The following is a 24,273-nucleotide window of genomic DNA, read 5'->3' as shown; positions in this document are numbered from 1 at the left end:
GGTAACTGCTAACAGCTATAAAAGAGGAAATCGACAGTAACACAGTAATAGGGGGGGACTTTAACACCTCACTTACACCGATGGACAGATCATCCAAACAGAAAATTAATAAGGAAACACAAGCTTTAAATGACACAATAGACCAGATAGATTTAATTGATATTTATAGGACATTCCATCCAAAAACAGCAGATTACACTTTCTTCTCAAGTGGGATGGAACATTCTCCAGGATAGAGCACATCTTGGTTCACAGATCAAGCCTCAGTAAATTTAAGAAAATTGAAATCATATCAAGCATCTTTTCTGACCACAACACTATGAGATTAGAAATCAATTACAGGGAAAAAACCTTAAAAAGCACAAACATATGGAGGCTAAACAATACGTTACTAAATAACCAAGAGATCACTGAAGAAATCACAGAGGAAATTAAAAAATACCTAGAGGCAAATGACAATGAAAACAAGATGATCCAAAACCTATCGGATGTGGCAAAAGCAGTTCTAAGAGGGAAGTTTATAGCAATACAAGCCTACCTCAAGAAAAAAAAAAAAAAAAATCTCATATAAACCATCTAACCTCACACCTAAAGCAATTAGAGAAACTAGAACAAACAAAACCCAAAGTTAGCAGAAGGAAAGAAATCATAAAGATCAGAGCAGAAATAAATGAAATAGAAACAAAGAAAACAATAACAAAGATCAATAAAACTAAAAGCTGGTTCTTTGAGAAGATAAACAAAATTCATAAACCATTAGCCAGAGTCATCAAGAAAAAGAGGGAGCAGACTCAAATCAATAAAATTAGAAATGAAAAAGGAGAGGTTACAACAGACACCTCAGAAATATAAAGCATCTTAAGACACTACTACAAGCAACTCTATGCCAATAAAATGGACAACCTGGAAGAAATGGAAAAATTCTTAGAAAGGTATAACCTTCCAAGACTGAACCAGGAAGAAACAGAAAACATGAAGAGACCAATTACAAGTAATGAAATTGAAACTGTGATTAAAAATCTTCCAACAAACAAAAAACCAGGACCAGATGGCTTCACAGGTGAATTCTATCAAACATTTAGAGAAGAGCTAATACCCACCCTTCTCAAACTCTTCCAAAAAGTTTCAGAGGAAGAAACACTCCCAAACTCATTCTATGAGGCCACCATCACTCTGATACCAAAACCAGAGAAAGATACTACAAAAAAAAAGAAAATTACAGACCAATAAAATTGATGATTATAGATGCAAAAATCCTCAACAAAATACTAGCAAACAGAATCCAACAACACTTTAAAAGGATCATACACCATGATCAAGTGGGATTTATCCCAGGGATGCAAGGCTTCTTCAATATATGCAAATCAATCAATGTGATACACCATATTAAAAAATTGAAGAAGAAAAATCATATGATCATCTCAATAAATGCAGAAAAAGCTTTTGAAAAATTCAACACCCATTTATGATAAAAACTCTCCAGAAAGTGGGCATAGATGGAACCTACCTCAACATAATAAAGGCCATATATGAAAAACCGACAGCCAACATTGTTCTCAATGGTGAAAAACTGAAAGCATTACCTCTAAGATCAGGAACAAGACAAGGATGTCCACTCTCACCACTATTATTCAACATAGTTTTGGAAGTCCTAGCCACGGCAGTCAGAGAAGGAAAATAAATAAAAGGAATACAAATCAGAAAACAAGAAGTAACACTGTCACTGTTTGCAGATGACTTGATACTTTACATAGAGAATCCTAAAGATGCTACCAGAAAACTCCTAGAGCTAATCAATGAATTTGATAAAGTTTCAGGATACAAAATTAATGCCCAGAAATCTCTTGCATTCCTATACACTAATGATGAAAAATCTGAAAGAGCTATTAAGGAAACACTCCCATTTACCACTGCAACAAAAAGAATAAAATACCTAGGAATAAACCTACCTAGGGAGACAAAAGACATGTATGCAGAAAACTATAAGACACTGATGAAAGAAATTAAAGATGATACAGACAAATGGAGAGATATACCATGTTCTTGGATTGGAAGAATAAATATTGTGAAAATGACTATACTACCCAAAGCTATCTACAGATTTAATGTAATCCCTATCAAACTACCAATGGCATATTTTACAGAACTAGAAGAAAAAATCTTAAAATTTGTATGGAGACACAAAGGACCCCGAATAGCCAAAGCAGTCTTGAGGGAAAAAAAAACGGAAATGGAGGAGTCAGTCTCCCTGACTTCAGGCTATACTACAAAGCTACAGTAATCAAGACAATATGGTACTGGCACACAATCAGAAATATAGATCAATGGGACAGGAAAGAAAGCCCAGAGATAAACCCACGCACCTATGGTCAACTAATCTATGACAAAGAAGGCAAGGATATACAATGGAGAAAAGACAGTCACTTCAATAAGTGGTGCTGGGAAAACTGGACAGTTACATGTAAAAGAATGAAATTAGAGCACTCTCTAACACCATACACAAAAATAAACTCAAAATGGATTACAGACTGGACACTATAAGACACTTAGAGGAAAACATAGGAAGAACACTCTTTGACATAAATCACAGCAAGATCTTTTTTGATCCACCTCCTAGAGTAATGGAGATAAAAATAAAAATAAACAAATGGGACCTGATGACACTTAAAAGCTTTTGCACAACAAAGGAAACCATAAAAAGATGAAAAGGCAACGCTCAAAATGAGAGAAAATATTTGCAAATGAATCAATGGACAAAGGATTAATCTCCAAAATATATAAACAGCTCACGCAGCTCAATATTAAAAAAACAAACAACCCAATCCAAAAATGGGCAGAAAACCTAAACAGACATTTCTCCAAAGAAGAGATACAGATGGCCAAGTGACACATGACAACCTGCTCAGCATCACTAATTATTAGATAAATGCAAATCAAAACTACAATGAGGTATCACCTCACACCAGTTAGAATGGGTATCATCAGAAAATCTACAAACAACAAATGTCGGAGAGGGTGTGTAGAAAAGGGAACCCTCTTGCACTGTTGGTAGGTATGTAAATTGATACAGCCACTATAGAGAACAGTATGGAGGTTCCTTGAAAAACTAAAAATAGAATTACCATATGACCCATCAATCCCACTACTGGGCATATACCCAGAGAAAACCATAATGCAAAAAGACACATGTATCCCAATGTTCATTGCAGCACTATTCACAATGGCCAGGTCATGGAAGCAACCTAAGTGTCCATCAACAGATGAATGGATAAAGAAGATGTAGTATATATATATACAATGGAATATTACTCAGCCATAAAAGGGAATGAAATTGGGTCATTTGTAGAGACGTGAATGGACCTAGAGACTGTCATACAGAGTGAAGTAAATCAGAAAGAGAAAAACAAATATCATGTATTCACACATATATGTGGAACTTAGAAAAAGGGTACAGATGAACTGGTTTGCAGGGCAGAAATTGAGACACATGTAGAGAACAAACGTATGGACACCAAGGGTGGAAAGTGGCGGGGGGTGGGGGGTGGAGGTGTGATGAATTGGGGGATTGGGATTGACATGTATACACTGATGTGTATAAAATGGATGACTAATAAGAACCTGCTGTATAAAAAATTAGCAAAATAAAATTCAAAAATTCAAAAAAAAAAATCATTACTTTAAATTTAAATGGACTAAATGCTCCAATCAAAGACATAGAGTAGCTGAATGGATACAAAAACAAGACTGGTACATATGTTGCCTACAAGAGAGTGACTGCAGATCTAAAGACACACACAGACTGAAAGTGAGGGGATGGAAAAAGGTATTCCATGCAAATGGAAATCAAAGAAAGCTGGGGTAGCAGTACTGATATTAGACAAAATAGACTTTAAAACAAAGACTGCAAAATAAGACAAAGAAGGACATTACATAGTGATCAAGGGGTCAATCTAAGAGGAAGATACAACAATTTTATAACAATATATAAGAATATATTTACAATTGTAAATATATATGCACCCAACATAGCACCTAAATACATAAAGCAAATATTAACAGATATAAAGGGGTAAATTAATAGTAATACAATAATTATAAGGGTCTTTAACACCCCCACTTATATCAATGGACAGATCATCCAGACAAAAAATCAATAAGAAAATACTGAACTTAAATTACACATTAGACCAAAAGGTTTAGTATATACATATAATTTTTTCATGTTTATATATATATGTATGTTTGCACTGCATACAAAAGCAGCAGAATACACATTATTTTCAAGTGCACATGGAACACTCTCCAGGATAGATAAAATTCTAGGCAACAAAACAAGTTGCAATAAATTTAAGGAAATTGAAATTATATCTAGCAACTTTTCTGACTTTTATGCCATGAGACTAGAAAATAACTACAAAATAAAACTGGAGAAAACACAGACACATGGAAGATAAACTATATGCTAGTAAACAAACAATGGGTCACTGAATAAATTAAAGAAGAAATCAAAAAATAACTTGAGAAAAATAAAATTGAAAACACAATGATCCAAAATTTATGGGATGCAGAGAACATTTTATAATGATATAAGCCTACCTCAGGAAACAAGAGAAAAACAAATAAAAAACCTAATCTTACACCTAAAGGAACAAGAAAAAGAAAAATAAACAAAACCCAAAGTTAGTAGAAGGAAGAGACTCATAAAGATCAGAGCCAATATAAATGAAATAGAGACTAAAGTAACAATAAAGATCAATGAAACTTAGAGTTAATTCTTAGAAAAGATAAACAAAATTGATAAACTTTTAACCAGACTCATCAAGAAAAAAAGAGAGAACCTAAATCAATAAAATCAGAAGTGAAAATGGAGAAGTTACAACCAACACCACAGAAATACAAAAGATCATAAGACATTACTACAAACAGCAATATACCAATAAATTGGAAAACCCAGAAGAAATGGATAAATACCTAGAATATACAATCTCCCTGGACTAAACCAGGAATAATTAGAAAATATGAGCAGACAAATTACTGGTAATGAAACTTAAACAGTAATTTAAAACTCCCAACAAACAAAAGTCCAGGACCAGATGGTTTCAAGGGTGAATTCCACCACACATTTAGAGAAATGTTAACATCTATCCTTCTCAAATTAGTCTAAAACATTGCAAAAAAAGGAATGCTTCCAAACTCATTTGGTCGTCATCACCCTCATCTCAAAACCAACCAAAGATATCATAAAAAAGAAAATTTAAGCCAATAAAACTAAAGAAATAGGTGCAAAATTCTCACCAAAATATTAGAAAACCAAATTCAACAATATATTGAAAGTATCATACAACATGATTAGCTAGAATTTATCCCAGGGATACAAGGATGGTTCAATATCTGAAAATCAATCAATGTGATATACCACATTAACAAATTGAAGAATAAAGATCATATAATCATCTCAACAGATGGAGAAAAGGCTTTTTATAAAATGCAACATTCATTTATGATAAAAACTCTTCACAAAATGGGTATAGCAGGAACATATATCAACATAATTGAGGCCATATAGGACAAAAGCAGAGCTAACATCATACTTAACGGTGAAAAGCTAAAAACATTTTCTCTAAAAACAAGAACAAGACAAGGATGGCCACTCTCACCACTTGTATTCAACATAGTATTGGAAGTACTAGGCACAGCAATCAGACAAGATAAAAAGACCCCAGATTGCAAAGGAAGAAGTAAAATTTTCACTGTTTGCAGATGACATAATACTATGCATAGAAAATCCCAAAGACACCACCCAAAAACTACTAGAGCTCATCAATTAATTCAGTAAAGTTGCAGGATATAAAATTAATATACAGAAATCTATTGCATATCTATAAACTAATAATGAAAGAGAAATTAAGTAAACAATACTATTTACAATCACATCAAAAGAATAAAATACCTAGGAATAAATCTAGCTAAGGAAGTAAAAGGCCTGTACTCAAAAAACTATAAGACATTGATGAAAGAAAATGATGATGACACAAACGGAAAGATAAACTGTGTTTATGGATTGGAAGAATTAATACTGTTAAATTGACTATACTACCCAAGGCATTCAGTGCAATCCCTATCAAAATACCAAGGGCAAAAAAAAAAAAAAAAAAATACCAAGGGCATTTTTCACAAAACTAAAACAAATCATTTAAAATTTTCTATAAAAGCACAAAAGGCCTTGAATAGCTAAAGTAATCTTGAGAAAGAAGAACAGAGTTGGAGGTGTTACACTCCCTGACCTCAAACTATACTAGAAAGCTATAGTAATCAAAACAGTATGGTACTGGAACAACAACAACAAAAAGACACAAAAATGTATGGAACAGGACAGAGAGCCCAGAAATTAACCCATACGCTTATGGTCAATTAATCTACAACAAAGGAAGCAAGAATTTACAATGAGGAAAAAATGCACTCTCAATAAGTCATTTGTTACAGGTAAAATAATGAAATTAGAACATTTTCTCACGCTGCATACAAAAATAAACTCAAAATTGATTAAAGACCTAAATTTAAGGCCAGAAACCATAAAACTTCTCTAAGATAAGATAGGCAGAATTCTCCTTGGCATAAGTCATAGCATTGTTGCTTTTTTTTTTTTTTTTAATCTTTCTCCTAATGCAAAGGAAATAAAAGCAAAGGTAAATAAATGGGACCTACTAAAACTTAAAAACTTTTTATAGCAAAGGAAACAGTTGACAAAATAAACGGACAACTACTACATGGGAGAAAATATTTTCAAATGATATGACAGATAAGGGGTTAATATCAAAAATATATAAACAATTCAATATCCCCAAAACAAACAACCCAATTAAAGAATGGACAGAAGACCTGAATAGACATTTTTCCAAAGAAGACATACAGATGGTCAATAGACATATGTAAAGATGCTCAACATCACTAATCATCAGAGAAATGCAAGTCAAAATCACAATATCACCTCATACTTGTCAGAATGGCTACCATCAAAAAGACCACAAATAACAAAATGCAAATAAAAGGGATTCCTTGTATACTGTTGGTGGGAATGTAATTGGTACAGCCACTGTGCAAAACAATTTGAAGTTTCCTTAATAATCTAAAAATAGAACTACCATATAATCTAGTAATTCCATTCCTTGGTATATAACTGAAGAAAATGAAAACATTAATTTGAAAAGATTCATGCACTCTAATGTTCGTAGCAGCATTATTGATAATAATCAAGATTTGGAAGCAACCTGAGTGTCCATCAACAGATGATTGGGTAAAGAAGATGTCATACACACACACACAATAGAATACTACTCAGCCATATAAAAGAATGAAATTTTGCCATTTGCAACAACGCAGTTCAACCTGAAGTGTATATTATGTTTAGTCAAGTAAGCTAGACAGAGAAAGACAAATACTGTATGTTATCACTACTTGTGGAAAATAAAACAAATGAGTGAATATAACAAAACAGAAACAGACTCACCCATATAGGGAACAAACTATTGTTTACCGGTGTGAAGAAGGTAGCCGGTAGGGGTAAGATAGGGGTAGAGGATTAAGAGATACAAACTACTATGTACAAATAAATAAGCTACAAGGATATATTTTATAACATAGGGTGTATAGCCAATATTTTATAACTTTAATTGGATTATAGTCTATAAAATGTTTAATTACTATATTGTACACCTAAACCTAACATATTTTAAATCAACTATACCTCAATAAAAGTGAAAAACAAAGAGCTTAAGTGACCTGCTCAAAGTCAAATTCTGTTAAGACAAATAATTAAAAACAAAGTTATGCCTTTATGTTACAAGCATTACTCAGCACTTACCATGTGCCAGGCTTTGTTATAACTGCTCTATAAATAGCAGTCATTGCAGTATCTATTATTGTTATTCCTTATTCACAGGTGAGAAAACACAAATCTGTATTTGCTAGGATGTTAAAGCCTCCAGTTCACATTATTCTGTCATAATTTCTATGCTGAGGCCTTATGCTGAAGATCAAGGATAGATTAAGAATATGGGATGGTGAGTGGCATAGTAGACAGTGTTAAGGACCTGGGATTTGGAGGTGACTAAGATCTGCCCAGACACAGATTCTGTGTTCCTGAGCAAACTGCTCACCCTCTTCAAGCCTCACTTTACTCATCTGTGAATTATGGATAATCACCACAAATATGCTTAGCATTTTTGTGAGGATTCAATGAAATAATGTACATAAAGCACTTTGAACAGGGTCAGACATATGTATGACTCAAAGATGTGGGTTCTCATTCTGCTTTTCATTGGGGGAAGAAATTAAAAGACAGAGAAATAGTTTAGATAAAACAACAATCATTCCTCCTTGTGAGTGCACAGAGATTTATATACACGACATGAACTCTGACATAATTGTTTCTCATTTTAAAGCATATTAAGAGGAACTATGTGGTAATAAACTATCTAAGGTTTTCTTATCCATTCAGTTAGTGACTACCCAAAGAATCACTTCCCTATTCAAGCAGTCCACTGAATAAAGGCCTCTGCAACTTATATAACCAGTTAAAAGTCCTTGTCTGGTGTGCCATTGTGAGACAACAAATTTTCTATACAATTTCACTACAGTTTAGTTAAAGATTTTTTTCCTGGGATTCTGAACTGTGTGTATCCTCTGATTCCCACCACAATACAACATCCCGAGAGAAACCATCATCCTCAACATACTCCAGCATAATCCATCCTTCACACATACTCTAGGGAGAATCTGGCACATACTTCTATCCCTATAATATACTTGGTAGTGGCAGGATTGAAGTACCTGAGAGTGTGGAGACAAGAATAGGTCATGTTTCAATGATAATGTTATTGTGTCAGCTGGAGTAGGGTTATAGCAAGCAGAAAGGGCAGAACAGATTACCTGGCACGTTGCCAGTAACAGCACTTAGCTGATGCCTCCTGATGAACCAGAAGAGCAGGTAGCACTGTTTGGTGACAGTCATCAAAGAGCTGACATTTATGAGCAAAGCCTGAGTGACTGAGTTGAGATCATTGATGGGCTTTGCAAATAACAGCCAAATTCAGTGATAAGAGAATTTCTTACATGCTTGTAAGCAATGCAGATGACTGCCGCCTATCAGTGTATACAGTCACAATTCCACCACTGCAAAGACATACATACTCAAAAAGAGTCACCATAAGCAGCCTAAACTCCAACTAGGAGGAGCAGATTTTATGCTGGTTTATGGGAGGCAGCATGATCTAATGGGAAAAAAAAAAAAAAAAAATCCATGATCCAGAAATTTCAGAGTCTTCTGGTCCCAATGCTATGCCTGAGCAGCTGAGCAACCTGTGGTAGGTAACTAACTTCCTGAGCCACAGTTTGCATTGCTTTCAAAATACCACGTATACATCTCTATCTTTGTGCCTACCCCACTGCATTATAATTCTCTATTTATACATCCTTTTTATCCCACTGGACAGGGTGAGGATTATGTCTAATTCTTGGTAACAGTTCAGGGCCTTTCAAGGTCTGGGCATACACACAGACACACCACAACCCTTAATCTTGTTAAATAAATGGTGAGGGAATGTATTTTCTATTTGTGACCTATAGTTTCTATCAATTACTCTGTAATACACACACACATACACACACACACACACACACACACACACACACACGGGGATTGAGAGAGAGAGAGAAAGAAAGAACACTGTCCCTGTAATAGATGAGCACCTAGTAGACCTTGTTTACTTTCTTCATTCGTATGATCGCAGACTTTAATAATTTCCTTTTATTACTGGGTTAGTACTTGATTTTCTCAAATTGAGAGAATTATCATCCCTCCTCTATGTGTTCAAGGCCTCCAGGGGTCCCTGAATGGACCAGAACATAATGTCTTTGATCCATACATGTTGAAATGCTTGGTCAGACCTTCCCATACTTTCCCCTGCCCCACCTAATAAAGGTAACACTCCATGTTGTTTGCATAGAAAATTTAAAATTTTCAAGTATTTTGGTGTACATGATTTTGTCTGATGTCTAAAATGTATCTATGAAGATTCAACTGAATTAGAAATCAGGTTCTTTGTATCATATCCTCAAGAAATAAAATAAAATTTCTTAGGGTGGGAAATGAAAATAGTGTAACCATTGAACTTAGACATGTATGTGTAGGCACCTCAGAACCATCATTTAATATCTCTGTCTCTGGGCATATTACTTTTTTTTTTTCTGTGGGCCTCAGTTTCCTCACATACAAAGTGTAGGCATTTATGCTTACCTCACAAGATCAAATTAGGGAATAAATGGGGGCCAGGTGAATTTGAGAGACCTTTAGCCATTGGGACACCAGAGTAAATGTGTGACTGTGAAGGAGCCCAGCAACATGTGGGTAGTCAGGGACCGATACAAGCATATCCATCTCCAGGCCCTTTCTCTGATAAAGACATCGCTGTACTAACTCCTTTTTTAAATAAATTTAAAATCTATAGAGTGCATATAATCTTAGACATATTATCAGTCAACATCTTTTACATGAATTATACTTTCGATCATTACTTCAGTGGGTAGGCACCAATTTGCTTTACTACTGAGCCTTATTTGGACTTGGATAATTCTTGTTGACAATATTGCAAGTGAGTGATGATCTACAGTGTAATTAAAGTGGTGACAATTAAGGGTGACAGCAGAGGGCTCACTAAGTCTTGAAATACTTTCATTTTTCCCGTGTTTATCTTTTCTTTTGTCTTTGCAATTCAGAGCATTCAAATAACACATGGTCATGATTTGACAATTATTCACCTTTGTCAGATCCAAAGTTCTACTAATGAGGTAAAATACAATGCCTTAGGGAAGTGATTGATGCACTTGGTTGTTGGCCTTGATTTAATTCATCAGATAAAGTCTTCATCTTCTACCTTCTTATACCAATTCTTTGTGGTTGAAGGATTGGCTTTGTGCTGCTTTCCGTTTACAGCAGAAAATATCCCTATTGCTTTCATTTTATAGAATCCTGCTACACAAAACTCAATGTAAAAAAGAGCCAAATTGAAGAAAGGTGTGGGGCAGAGTATGATTACTTACATTACAAATGAGTTTTCCCATTACAAAAAAATCCACAACGGATGCATTCTAATAAATTCTGAGTTCCCTAATAAGTTATATGCTTTCAGTTTGTTTTGTTTTGTTTTAGTTTTCAGTTTTCCTAAGATAGATTTTAAGCAAATCTCAGGAGAGGTTTTTTCAACTGCCCCAAAAGACATCCAGCTATCAAGATCACTTCATAAAAAATTGTAACTAACTCTCGCATTCCTTTTTGTCTTTGCATGCTCTGTTACCATTAAATTCTCATCCTCTCCAACCCCAGCACTCCCTTTACTTTCTGTTCTCAACCTCAAGAAATACTTCTCATCCTTTAGTACACAATTCAAATATCATCACTGCTGTGATTCCTTCTTAACTTTAGCATGCAGATTTAGCACCCCTTACCCTGAGTTTCCACAGCTCTTATGTCAGAGGCCTAATGCAAACTTATCATTTTGTAATATACATTATTATTGTAGTATACATTATTTTCTCCCATGAGATGGTGAACTCCTAGAGGGAAGGGGTCATGTCAGGAGCAGTATGTAGGAATAACACTCTCTCCCTGCCCAATGACTTGTATAATATTTCATACATACTTTACACTTGACAAAATTTTATCAAGGTAATTTCAAGATGTGTCCCAGAACTAGAGAAGAACATGTAGATCTCATCTGATATTTGGATATTTCTCTACTTTTCTCATGAAATTTGGTGGAGAAACAATTTATTGTTAGAAAACTTGAATTCCTTTCATAGTTCTTACTTACCTCTGTGTACTCCTGAACAAATCTGTTAACATTTCTGGACCTCAGATGTCTCATCTGAACATAGGGAATAGATCATTTATTTGCCTTCTCAAATAAGATTATAAAATCTTATTTAATAATAAGACTTACCCTCTTTATCCTCAAATAAGAGTAAAAAACAAAATACATAAAATGCATTTTGGAAAGTAAAATCTTATAATTACTGGGTAAGATTTGCTGAAAAACCTGAGTCTGCACTGGAAGAACCAGATGTTAATGCAGGGAAAGTAAGCGGACACTAATCATGCTCTATCACTGAGGAACAGCCTTTATATATCAAACCACAAACACATAGAAAGATCAATATTTAAAACAGTTATAGGGTTTTTTTTAAAACTCCATTTAAATCTTAAAGTGTACCTGTGAGATTTTACTTTTGTTTTGTTTTTTGAGCAAGGGGAAGGGATGGTAGGCAGTGGAACAAAGAGAGAAAGCTAAGAATGGGCCCAAGTTACATGAAATTCATTGGATAATTGGTTCAACTTTTATTTAGCTTAACCTGTGTAAAAATTTATGTGTAGTAGAAAAACAGCTTAAATGGGGGTCATGAAGTCTTCATTCTAAATGTGACTCTGATACTACTGTGTACATGAATTTGGCAAGTCCCTTCAACTCCTGGGACCTCAGTTTCACCATCTTTCAAATACAGTGGGGACTTTGGTTTATCCTGTTTTCTCAGCACTTATAGAATTCTTAGATAATATTAGGTGTAATGTTTCATATATAAAACAAAATAAATACATTTTTATTTATATAGGATATAATACATAATGTTCAATTATGTTAATTTAAATATTAAAAAGGCATGAATGTATAAAACAGATAGTTAGTTCAGATGGTTTATATCTCTTCTAAATATAACCTTCAGGATGTAGAGAATGAAATACCAACAGCCTTATTTTCTTCTTAATAGTGGCTAGTAGAACTCTTTCCTCTTCCTCTCCAGGGTGTTAAAAATAATGTAAAAGAGTTAGATAAAATCTCACAGAACTCTATAAATTATTACCTCCATGACACAAGTTATTACTTCCAGGCACAAGTTTTTGCCCTGGGCTTCAGTTTTTCCATCTATAAAATGAGAACAACTAGTCAGATTGTGATGAGGATTGAATATATGCATGAAAACCGCATAGCTAATACCTGCTACAGAGTGGTGTTTCATAAATATTCACTTCCTTCTTGTTTCCCCTCTATAGTAACTAGTACAGGACCTATGCATAGTGTGTACTGAATAACTTGCTGATCAATTACTTGGGTTTTGAAATTTCTCACACACAGTTTATTTATTTACCTATACATTTTAAATCTTGTGAGAATTTGTGCTCCAATAAAGTTGCAAATCCTTTCAAAATTCCCTACTCACAAAACTATATCTTAGTAAAACATAGATAGAAAAAAACCTTAATTTCTTAGTAAGCATGGAAAATCTCCAAGATTTTTTTTTTTAACATCTTTATTGAAGTATAATTGCCTTACAATGGTGTGTTAGCTTCTGCTTTATAACAAAGTGAATCAGTTATACATATACAATATGTTCCCATTTCTCTTCCCTCTTGCATCTCCCTCCCTCCCACCCTCCCCGTCCCACACCTCTAGGTGGTCACAAAGCACCGAGCTGATCTCCCTGTGCTATGTGGCTGCTTCCCACTAGTTATCTATTTTACATTTGGTAGTGTATATATGTCCATGACACTCTCTTACCCTGTCACATCTCACACCACCCCCTCCCCATATCCTCAAGTCCATTCTCTAGTAGGTCTGTGTCTTTATTCCCATCTTGCCACTAGGTTCTTCATGGCCTTTTTTTTTTTTTTCCCCTTAGATTCCATATATATGTGTTAGCAAACTGTATTTGTTTTTCTCTTTCTGACTTACTTCACTCTGTATGACAGACTCTAACTCCATCCACCTCATTACAAATACCTCCATTTCATTTCTTTTTATGGCTGAGTAATATTCCATTGTATATATGTGCCACATCTTCTTTATCCATTCATCTGTCGATGGACATTTAGGTTGCTTCCATGTCCTGGCTATTGTAAATAGAGCTGCAATGAACATTTTGGTACATGACTCTTTTTGACCTATGGTTTTCTCAGGGTATATGCCCAGTAGTGGGATTGCTGGGTCGTATGGTAGTTCTATTTGTAGTTTTTTAAGGAACCTCCATACTGTTCTCCATAGTGGCTGTATCAATTTACATTCCCACCAACAGTGCAAGAGTGTTCCCTTTCCTCCACACCCTCTCCAGCATTTATTGTTTCTAGATTTTTTGATGATGGCCATTCTGACCGGAGTGAGATGATATCTCATTGTAGTTTTGATTTGCATTTCTCTAATGATTAATGATGTTGAGCATTCTTTCATGTGTCTGTAGGCCATCTGTATATCTTCTTTGGAGAAATGTCTATTTAGGTCTTCAGCCCATTTTTGGATTGGGTTGTTCGTTTTTTTGTTATTGAGCTGCATGAGCTGCTTGTAAATCTTGGAGATTAATCCTTTGTCAGTTGCTTCATTTGCAAATATTTTCTCCCATTCTGATGGTTGTCTTTTGGTCTTATTTATGGTTTCCTTTGCTGTGCAAAAGCTTTTAAGTTTCATTAGGTCCCATTTGTTTATTTGTGTTCTTATTTCCATTTCTCTAGGAGCTGGGTCAAAAAGAATCTTGCTGTGATGTATGTCATAGAGTGTTCTGCCTATGTTTTCCTCTAAGAGTTTGATAGTGTCTGCCCTTACACTTAGGTCTTTAATCCATTTTGAGTTTATTTTTGTGCATGGTGTCAGGGAGTGTTCTAATTTCATACTTTTACATGTACCTGTCCAATTTTCCCAGCACCACTTATTGAAGAGGCTGTCTTTTCTCCACTGTATATGCTTGCCTCCTTTATCAAAAATAAGGTGACCATATGTGTGTGGGTTTATCTCTGGGCTTTCTATCCTGTTCCATTGATCTATATTTCTGTTTTTGTGCCAGTACCAAACTGTCTTGATTACTGAAGCTTTGTAATATAGTCTGAAGTCAGGGAGCCTGATTCCCCCAGCTCCATTTTTCGTTCTCAAGATTGCTTTGGCTCTTCGGGGTCTTTTGTGTTTCCATACAAATTGTGAAATTTTTTGTTCTAGTTCTGTGAAAAATGCCAGTGGTAGTTTGATAGGGATTGCATTGAATCTGTAGATTGCTTTGGGTAGTAGAGTCATTTTCACAATGTTGATTCTTCCAATCCAGGAACATGGTATAGCTCTCCATCTATTTGTATCATCTTTAATTTCTTTCATCAGTGTCTTATAATTTTCTGCATACAGGTCTTTTGTCTCCTTAGGGTAGGTTTATTCCTAGATATTTTATTCTTTCTGTTGCAATGGTAAATGGGAGTGTTTTCTTAATTTCACTTTCAGATTTTTCGTCATTAGTGTATAGAAATGCAAGAGATTTCTGTGCATTAATTTTGTATCCTGCTACTTTACCAGATTCATTGATTAGCTCTAGGAGTTTTCTGGTAGCATCTTTAGGATTCTCTATGTATAGTATCATGTCATCTGCAAATAGTGACAGCTTTACTTCTTCTTTTCCGATTTGGATTCCTTTTATTTCTTTGTCTTCTCTGATTGCTGTGGCTAACACTTCCAAAACTATGTTGAATAATAGTGGTGAGAGTGGGCAACCTTGTCTTGTTCCTGATCTTAGTGGAAATGGTTTCAGTTTTTCACCATTGAGGACAATGTTGGCTGTGGGTTTGTCATATATGGCCTTTATTATGTTGAGGAAAGTTCCCTCTATGCCTACTTTCTGCAGGGCTTTTATCATAAATGGGTGTTGAATTTTGTCGAAAGCTTTCTCTGCGTCTATTGAGATGATCATATGGTTTTTCTCTTTCAATTTGTTAATATGATGTATCACATTGATTGATTTGCGTATATTGAAGAATCCTTGCATTCCTGGAATAAACCCCACTTGATCATGGTGTATGATCCTTTTAATGTGCTGTTGGATTCTGTTTGCTAGTATTTTGTTGAGGATTTTTGCATCTATGTTCATCAGTGATATTGGCCTGTAGTTTTCTTTCTTTGTGACATCTTTGTCTGGTTTTGGTATCAGGGTGATGGTGGCCTCGTAGAATGAGTTTGGGAGTGTTCCTCCCTCTGCAATATTTTGGAAGAGTTTGAGAAGGATAGGTGTTAACTCTTCTCTAAATGTTTGATAGAATTCACCTGTGAAGCCATCTGGTCCTGGGCTTTTGTTTGTTGGAAGGTTTTTAATCACAGTTTCAATTTCAGTGCTTGTGATTGGTCTGTTCATATTTTCTATTTCTTCCTGGTTCAGTCTCGGCAGTTTGTGCATTTCTAAGAATCTGTCCATTTCTTGCAGGTTGTCCATTTTATTGGCATAGAGTTGCTTGTAGTAATCTCTCATGATCTTTTGTATTTCTGCAGTGTCAGTGGTTACTTCTCCTTTTTCATTTCTAATTCTATTGATCTGAGTCTTCTCCCTTTTTCTCTTGATGAGTCTGGCTAATGGTTTATCAATTTTGTTTATCTTCTCAAAGAACCAGCTTTTAGTTTCATTGATTTTTGCTATTGTTTCCTTCATTTCTTTTTCATTTATTTCTGACCTGATCTTTATAATTTCTTTCCTTCTGCTGGCTTTGGGGTTTTTTTGTTCTTCTTTCTCTAATTGCTTTAGGTGCAAGGTTAGGTTGTTTATTCGAGATGTTTCCTGTTTCTTGAGGTAGGCTTGTATTGCTATAAACTTCCCTCTTAGCACTGCTGTTGCTGCGTCCCATAGGTTTTGGGACGTCGTATCTCCATTGTCATTTGTTTCTAGGTATTTTTTGATTTCCCCTTTGATTTCTTCAGTGATCACTTCGTTATTATGTAATGTATTGTGTAGCCTCCATGTGTTTGTATTTTTTACAGATCTTTTCCTGTAATTGATATCTAGTCTCATAGCGTTGTGGTCTGAAAAGATACTTGATACGATTTCAATTTTCTTAAATTTACCAAGGCTTGATTTGTGAGCCAAGATATGATCTATCCTGGAGAATGTTCCATGAGCACTTGAGAAAAATGTGTATTCTGTTGTTTTTGGGTGGAATGTCCTATAAATATCAATTAAGTCCATCTTGTTTAATGTATCATTTAAAGCTTGTGTTTCCTTATTTATTTTCATTTTGGATGATCTGTCCATTGGTGAGAGTGGGGTGTTAAAGTCCCCTACTATGATTGTGTTGCTGTCGATTTCCCCTTTTATGGCTGTTAGTATTTGCCTTATGTATTGCGGTGCTCCTATGTTGGGTGCATAAATATTTACAATTGTTATACCTTCCTCTTGGATCGATCCCTTGATCATTATATAGTGTCCTTCTTTGTCTCTTGTAATAGTCTTTATTTTAAAGTCCATTTTGTCTGATATGAGAATTGCTACTCCAGCTTTCTTTTGATTTCCATTTGCATGGAATATCTTTTTCCATCCCCTCACTTTCAGTCTGTATGTGTCTCTAGGTCTGAAGTGGGTCTCTTGTAGACAGCATATATATGGGTCTTGTTTTTGTATCCATTCAGCCAGCCTGTGTCTTTTGGTGGGAGCATTTAATCCATTTACATTCAAGGTAATTATCGATATGTATGTTCCTATGACCATTTTCTTAAATGTTTTGGGTTTGTTATTGTAGGTGTTTTCCTTCTCTTGTGTTTCTTGCCTAGAGAAGTTCCTTTAGCATTTGTTGTAAAGCTGGTTTGGTGGTGCTGAACTCTCTCAGCTTTTGCTTGTCTGTAAAGGTTTTAATTTCTCCATCAAATCTGAATGCGATCCTTGCTGGGTAGTGTAATATTGGTTGTAGGTTTTTCTCCTTCATCCCTTTAAGTATATCCTGCCACTCCCTTCTGGCTTGCAGAGTTTCTGCTGAAAGATCAGATGTTAACCTTATGGGGATTCCCTTGTGTGTTATTTGTTTTTTTTTTCCCTTGCTGCCTTTAATATGTTTTCCTTATATTTAATTTTTGACAGTTTGATTAATATGTGTCTTGGTGTGTTTCTCCTTGGGTTTATCCTGTATGGGACTCTCTGTGCTTCCAGGACTTGATTAACTATTTCCTTTCCCATATTAGGGAAGTTTTCAACTATAATCTCTTCAAATATTTTCTCAGTCCCTTTCTTTTTCTCTTCTTCTTCTGGGACCCCTATAATTCGAATGTTGGTGCATTTAATGTTGTCCCAGAGGTCTCTGAGACTGTCCTCGGTTCTTTTCATTCTTTTTTCTTTATCCTGCTCGGTAGTAGTTATTTCCACCATTTTATCTTCCAGGTCACTTATCCTTTCTTCTGCCTCAGTTATTCTGCTATTGATCCCATCTAGAGTATTTTTAATTTCATTTATTGTGTTTTTCATCATTGCTTGGTTCCTCTTTAGTTCTTCTACGTCCTTGTTAAATGTTTCTTGCATTTTGTGTATTCTATTTCCAAGATTTTGGATCATCCTTACTATCATTATTCTGAATTCTTTTTCAGGTAGACTACGTATTTCCTCTTCATTTGTTAAGTCTGGTGTGTTCTGACCCTGCTCCTTCATCTGCTGTGTGTTTTTCTGTCTTCTCATTTTGCTTATCTTACTGTGTTTGGGGTCTCCTTTTTACAGGCTGCAGGTTTGTAGTTCCCGTTGTTTTTCGTATCTGTCCCCAGTGGCTAAGGTTGCTTCAGTGGGTTGTGTAGGCCTCCTGGTGGAGGGAACTAGTGCCTGAGCTCTGGTGGATGAGGTTGGATCTTGTCTTTCTGCTGGGCACGTCCACGTCTGGTGGTGTATTTTGGGGTGTCTGTGGCCTTATTATGATTTTAGGCAGCCTCTCTGCTAATGGATGGGGCTGTGTTCCTGTCTTGCTACTTGTTTGGCATAGGGTGTCCAGCACTGTAGCTTGCTGGTCGTTGAGTGAAGCTGCGTCTCGATGTTGAGATGGAGATCTCTGAGAGATTTTTGCCGTTTGGTATTACGTGGAGCTGGGAGGTCTCTTGTGGACCAGTGTCCTGAAGTTGGCTCTCCCACCTCAGAGGCACGGCCCTGATGCCTGGCTGGAGCACCAAGAGCCTTTCGTCCACACGGCTCAGAGTAAAAGGGAGAAAAAATAGAAAGAAAGAAAGAAAGAGGCTATAATGTAGTGAAATAAAATAAAGCTATTGTAAAGCAAAGCTATACAGACAAAATCTCACCCAGAAGCATATACATATACACTCACAAATAAAAGGAAAAGGGGAAAAATTAATATATCCTGCTCCCAAAGTCCACCTCCTGAATTTGGGATGATTCGTTGTCTATTCAGGTATTCACCAGATGCAGGCACATCAAGTTGTTTGTGGAGTTTTAATCCGCTGCTTCTGAGGCTGCTGGGAGAGATTTCCCCTTATCTTGCCTGTTCGCACAGCTCCTGGGGTTCAGCTTTGGATTTGGACCCGCCTCTGCGTGTAGGTCGCCCTCCTGAGGGCGTCTATTCCCCGCCCAGACAGGACGGGGTTAAAGGAGCAGCTGCTTCGCGGGCTCTGGCTCACTCAGGCCGCGGGGAGGGAGGTGTACAGAGGAGGCGGGGTGAGCATGCGGCGGCCGAGGCCGGCGTGACGTTGCACCAGCCTGAGGCGGGCAGAGCGTTCTCCCGGGGAAGTTGTCCCCGGATCACGGGACCCTGGCAGTGGCGGGCTGCACAGGCACCGGGGAGGGGCGGTGTGGAGAGTGACCTGTGCTCACACACAGGCTTTTTGGAGGTGGCAGCAGCAGCCCCAGCGTCTCACGCCCGTCTCTGGGGTCCGTGCTGATCGCCGTGGCTCGCGCCTTTCTCTGGAGTTCGTTTAGGCGGCACTCTGAATCCCCTCTCCTTGAGTGCAGCGAAACAAAGAGGCAAGAAAAAGTCTCTTCCCTCTTCGGCAGCTGCAGACTTTTTCCCGGACTCCCTACCAGCCAGCTGTGGTGCGCTAACCCCTTCAGGCTGTGTTCACGCCGCCAGCCCCAGTCCTCTCCCTGCGATCCGACCGAAGCCCAAGCCTCAGCTCCCAGGCCCGCCCGCCCCGGCGGGGGAGCAGACAAGCCTCTCGGGTTGCTGAGTGCTGCTCGGCGCCGATCCTCTGTGCGGGAATCTCTCCGTTTTTCCCTCTGCGCCCCTGTTGCTGTGGAATCCGCGCTGGTAGCTGCAGCTCGCGCCCGTCTCTGAAGTTCGTTTAGGCGGCACTCTGAATCCCCTCTCCTCGCGCACCAGGAAACAAAGAGGGAAGAAAAAGTCTCTTGCCTCTTCGGCAGCTGCAGACTTTTTCCCCGGACTCCCTCCCGGCTAGCTGTGGTGCACTAACCCCTTCAGGCTGTGTTCACGCCGCCAACCCCAATCCGACCGAAGCCCGAGCCTCAGCTCCCAGCCCCGCCCGCCCCGGCGGGTGAGCAGTCAAGCCTCTCGGGCTGGAGAGTGCTGGTCGGCACTGCTCCTCCGTGCTGGAACCTCTCCGCTTTGCCCTCCGCACCCCTGTGGCTGCGCTCTCCTCCGTGGCTCCGAAGCTTCCCCCCTCTGCCACCCGCAGTCTCTGCCCGCGAAGGGGCTTCCTAGTGCCTGGAAATCTTTCCTCCTTCACAGCTCCCTCCCACTGGTGCAGGTGCCGTCCCTATTCTTTTGTCTCTGTTATTTCTTTTTTCTTTTGCCCTACCCAAGTACGGGGGGAGTTTCTTGCCTTTTTGGAGGTCGGACGTTTTCTGCCAGCGTTCAGTGGGTGTTCTGTAGGAGCAGTTCCACGTGTAGATGTATTTCTACTGTATCTGTGGGAAGGAAGGTGATCTCCGCGTCTTACTCTTCCGCCATCTTCTCTCCCGGCGATCTCTCCAAGATTTTGTTCATTTAAAACATATGGTCCCAGTAAATTGAGTTTCTCATTCATGTTAAGGCTGACATGGAACTAACTTCGGATTTGAAATAGATAAATCTTCTTTAGATTCTTCAGAAAAGCAGCCTTCTTGAAATCCCTTCATATAACCCACTTCAATTAGCATGTACAGTCCTTTTGCATAAGCACTCAAATTGTGGGAAGGAAAGTAAATTGTACCTGTATTGATACAGATCTTCAGCAATACAAAAAGTGGCTTTATAATTTTAAAAATATTTTATCAACAGTTCATTTGAAAGGAAACATTTTAACCTTCAAAAGAATGTTATATTGAGAATCAACACTTGAACATTTATATACTGGTAACATCAAATGCATCATAGGGGCAAAGCCAAAGGATAAGATATGATTCCATCACTCTGATTCCAAACATATAGCCATCAGGACAGCATTTTCCAGGCCTGGAACTGTACTATGAATTATCTCTGAAGTTATAGCCAAGTATGTTATTTATAAAATCAGTACAACTGAACTATTTACACTCTGTCATTCTTTTTTTTTTTTTTTTTACATCTTTATTGGAGTATAGTTGCTTTTCAATGGTGTGTTAGTTTCTGCTTTATAACAAAGTGAACCAGTTATACATATACATATGTTCCCATATCTCTTCCCTCTTGCATCTCCCTCCCTCCCGCCCTCCCTATCCCACACCTCTAGGTGGTCACAAAGCACAGAGCTGATCTCCCTGTGCTATGCAGTTGCTTCCCACTAGCTATCTATTCTATGTTCGGTAGTGTATATATGTCCATTGCCACTCTCTCTCTTTGTCACAGCTTACCCTTCCCCCTCCCCATATCCTCAAGTCCATTCTCTAGTAGGTCTGTGTCTTTATTCCCATCTTGCCACTAGGTTCTTCATGACCTTTTTTTTTTTTCCCTTAGATTCCATATATATGTGTTAGCATACTGAATTTGTTTTTCTCTTTCTGACTTACTTCACTCTGTATGACAGACTCTAACTCCATCCACTTCACTAAAAATAACTCCATTTCGTTTCGTTTTATGGCTGAGTAATATTCCATTGTATATATGTGTCACATCTTCTTTATCCATTCACCCAATGACGGACACTTAGGTGGCTTCCATGTCCTGGCTATTGTAAATAGAGCTGCAATGAACATTTTGGTACATGACTCTTTTTGAATTATGGTTTTCTCAGGGTATATGTCCAGTAGTGGGATTGCTGGGTCCTATCGTAGTCTATTTTTAGGTTTTTAAGGAACCTCCATACTGTTCTCCATAGTGGCTGTATCAATGTACATTCCCACCAACAGTGCAAGAGTGTTCCCTTTTCTCCACACCCTCTCCAGCATTTATTGTTTCTAGATTTTTTGATGATGGCCATTCTGATCGGTGTGAGATGACATCTCATTGTAGTTTTGATTTGCATTTCTCTAATGATTAATGATGTTGAGCATTCTTTCATGTGTTTGTTGGCAATCTATATATCTTCTTTGGAGAAATGTCTATTTATGTCTTCTGCCCATTTTTGGACTGGGTTGTTTGTTTTTTTGTTATTGAGCTCCATGAGCTGCTTGTAAATCTTGGAGATGAATCCTTTGTCAGTTGTTTCATTTGCAAATATTTTCTCCCATTCTGAGGGTTGTCTTTTGGTCTTGTTTATGGTTTCCTTTGCTGTGCAAAAGCTTTGAAGTTTCATTAGGTCCCATTTGTTTACTTTTGTTTTTATTTCCATTTCTCTAGGAGGTGGGTCAAAAAGGATCTTGCTGTGATTTATGTCATAGAGTGTTCTGCCTATGTTTTCCTCTAAGACTTTGACAGAGTCTGGCCTTACATTTAGGTCTTTAATCCATTTTTAGTTTATTTTTGTGTATGATGTTAGGGATTGTTCTAATTTCATACTTTTACATGTTCATGTCCAATTTTCCCAGAACCACTTATTGAAGAGGCTGTCTTTTCGCCACTGCATATGCTTGCCTTCTTTATCAAAAATAAGGTGACCATATGTGCGTGGGGTTATCTCTGGGCTTTCTATCCTGTTCCATTGATCTATGTTTCTGTTTTTGTGCCAGTACCAAACTGTCTTGATTACTGTAGCTTTGTAGTATAGGCTGAAGTCAGGGAGCCTGATTCCTCCAGCTCCTTTTTTCGTTCTCAAGATTGCTTTAGCTATTCGGGGTCTTTTGTGTTTCCATACAAATTGCAAAATTTTTTGTTCTAGTTCTGTGAAAAATACCAGTGGTAGTTTAATAGGGATTGCATTTAATCTGTAGATTGCTTTGGGTAGTAGAGTCATTTTCACAATGTTGATTCTTCCAATCCAAGAACATGGTATATCTCTCCATCTATTTGTATCATCTTTAATTTCTTTCATCATTGTCATAATTTTCTGCATACAGGTCTTTTGTCTCCTTAAGTAGGTTTATTCTTAGGTATTTTATTCTTTTTGTTGCAATGGTAAATGGGAGTGTTTTCTTAATTTAACTTTCAGATTTTTCATCATTAGTGTATAGGAATGCAAGAGATTTCTGTGCAAGAACTTTGTATCCTGCTACTTTACCAATTTCATTGATTAGCTCTAGTAGTTTAAATAAAAAAGAAATGAAGGAAACAATAGCAAAGATCAATAAAACTAAAAACTGTTTCTTTGAGAAGATAAACAAAATTGATAAACCAGTAACCAGTCTCATCAAGAGAAAAAGGGAGAAGACTCAAATCAATAGAATTAGAAATGAAAAAGGAGAAGTAACCACTGACACTGCAGAAATAAAAAAGATCATGAGAGATTACTACAAGCAACTATATGCCAATAAAATGGACAACCTGGAAGAAATGGACAGATTCTTAGAAATGCACAACCTGCCGAGACTGAACCAGGAAGAAATAGAAAATATGAACAGACCAATCACAAGCACTGAAATTGAAACTGTGATTAAAAATCTTCCAACAAACAAAAGCCCAGGACCAGATGGCTTCACAGGCGAATTCTATCAAACATTTAGAGAAGAGCTAACACCTATCCTTCTCAAACTCTTCCAAAATATTGCAGAGGGAGGAACACTCCCCAACTCATTCTACGAGGCCACCATCACCCTGATACCAAAACCAGACAAAGATGTCACAAAGAAAGAAAACTACAGGCCAATATCACTGATGAACATAGATGCAAAAATCCTCAACAAAATACTAGCAAACAGAATCCAACAGCACATTAAAAGGATCATACACCATGATCAAGTGGGGTTTATCCCAGTAATGCAAGGATTCTTCAATAAATGCAAATCAATCAACGTGATACACCATGTTAACAAATTAAAGGAGAAAAATCATATGATCTTCTCAATAGATGCAGAGAAAGCTTTCGACAAAATTCAACACTCATTTATGATAAAAGCCCTGCAGAAAGTAGGCATAGAGGGAACTTTCCTCAACATAATAAAGGCCATATATGACAAACCCACAGCCAACATTGTCCTCAATGGTGAAAACTGAAACCATTTCCACTA

The sequence above is a fragment of the Balaenoptera physalus genome (genome assembly GCF_965194825.1).
Source record: "Balaenoptera physalus genome assembly, chromosome: 12".
NCBI lineage: Eukaryota > Metazoa > Chordata > Mammalia > Artiodactyla > Balaenopteridae > Balaenoptera > Balaenoptera physalus.
Note: the sequence above shows the minus strand (reverse complement) of the source record.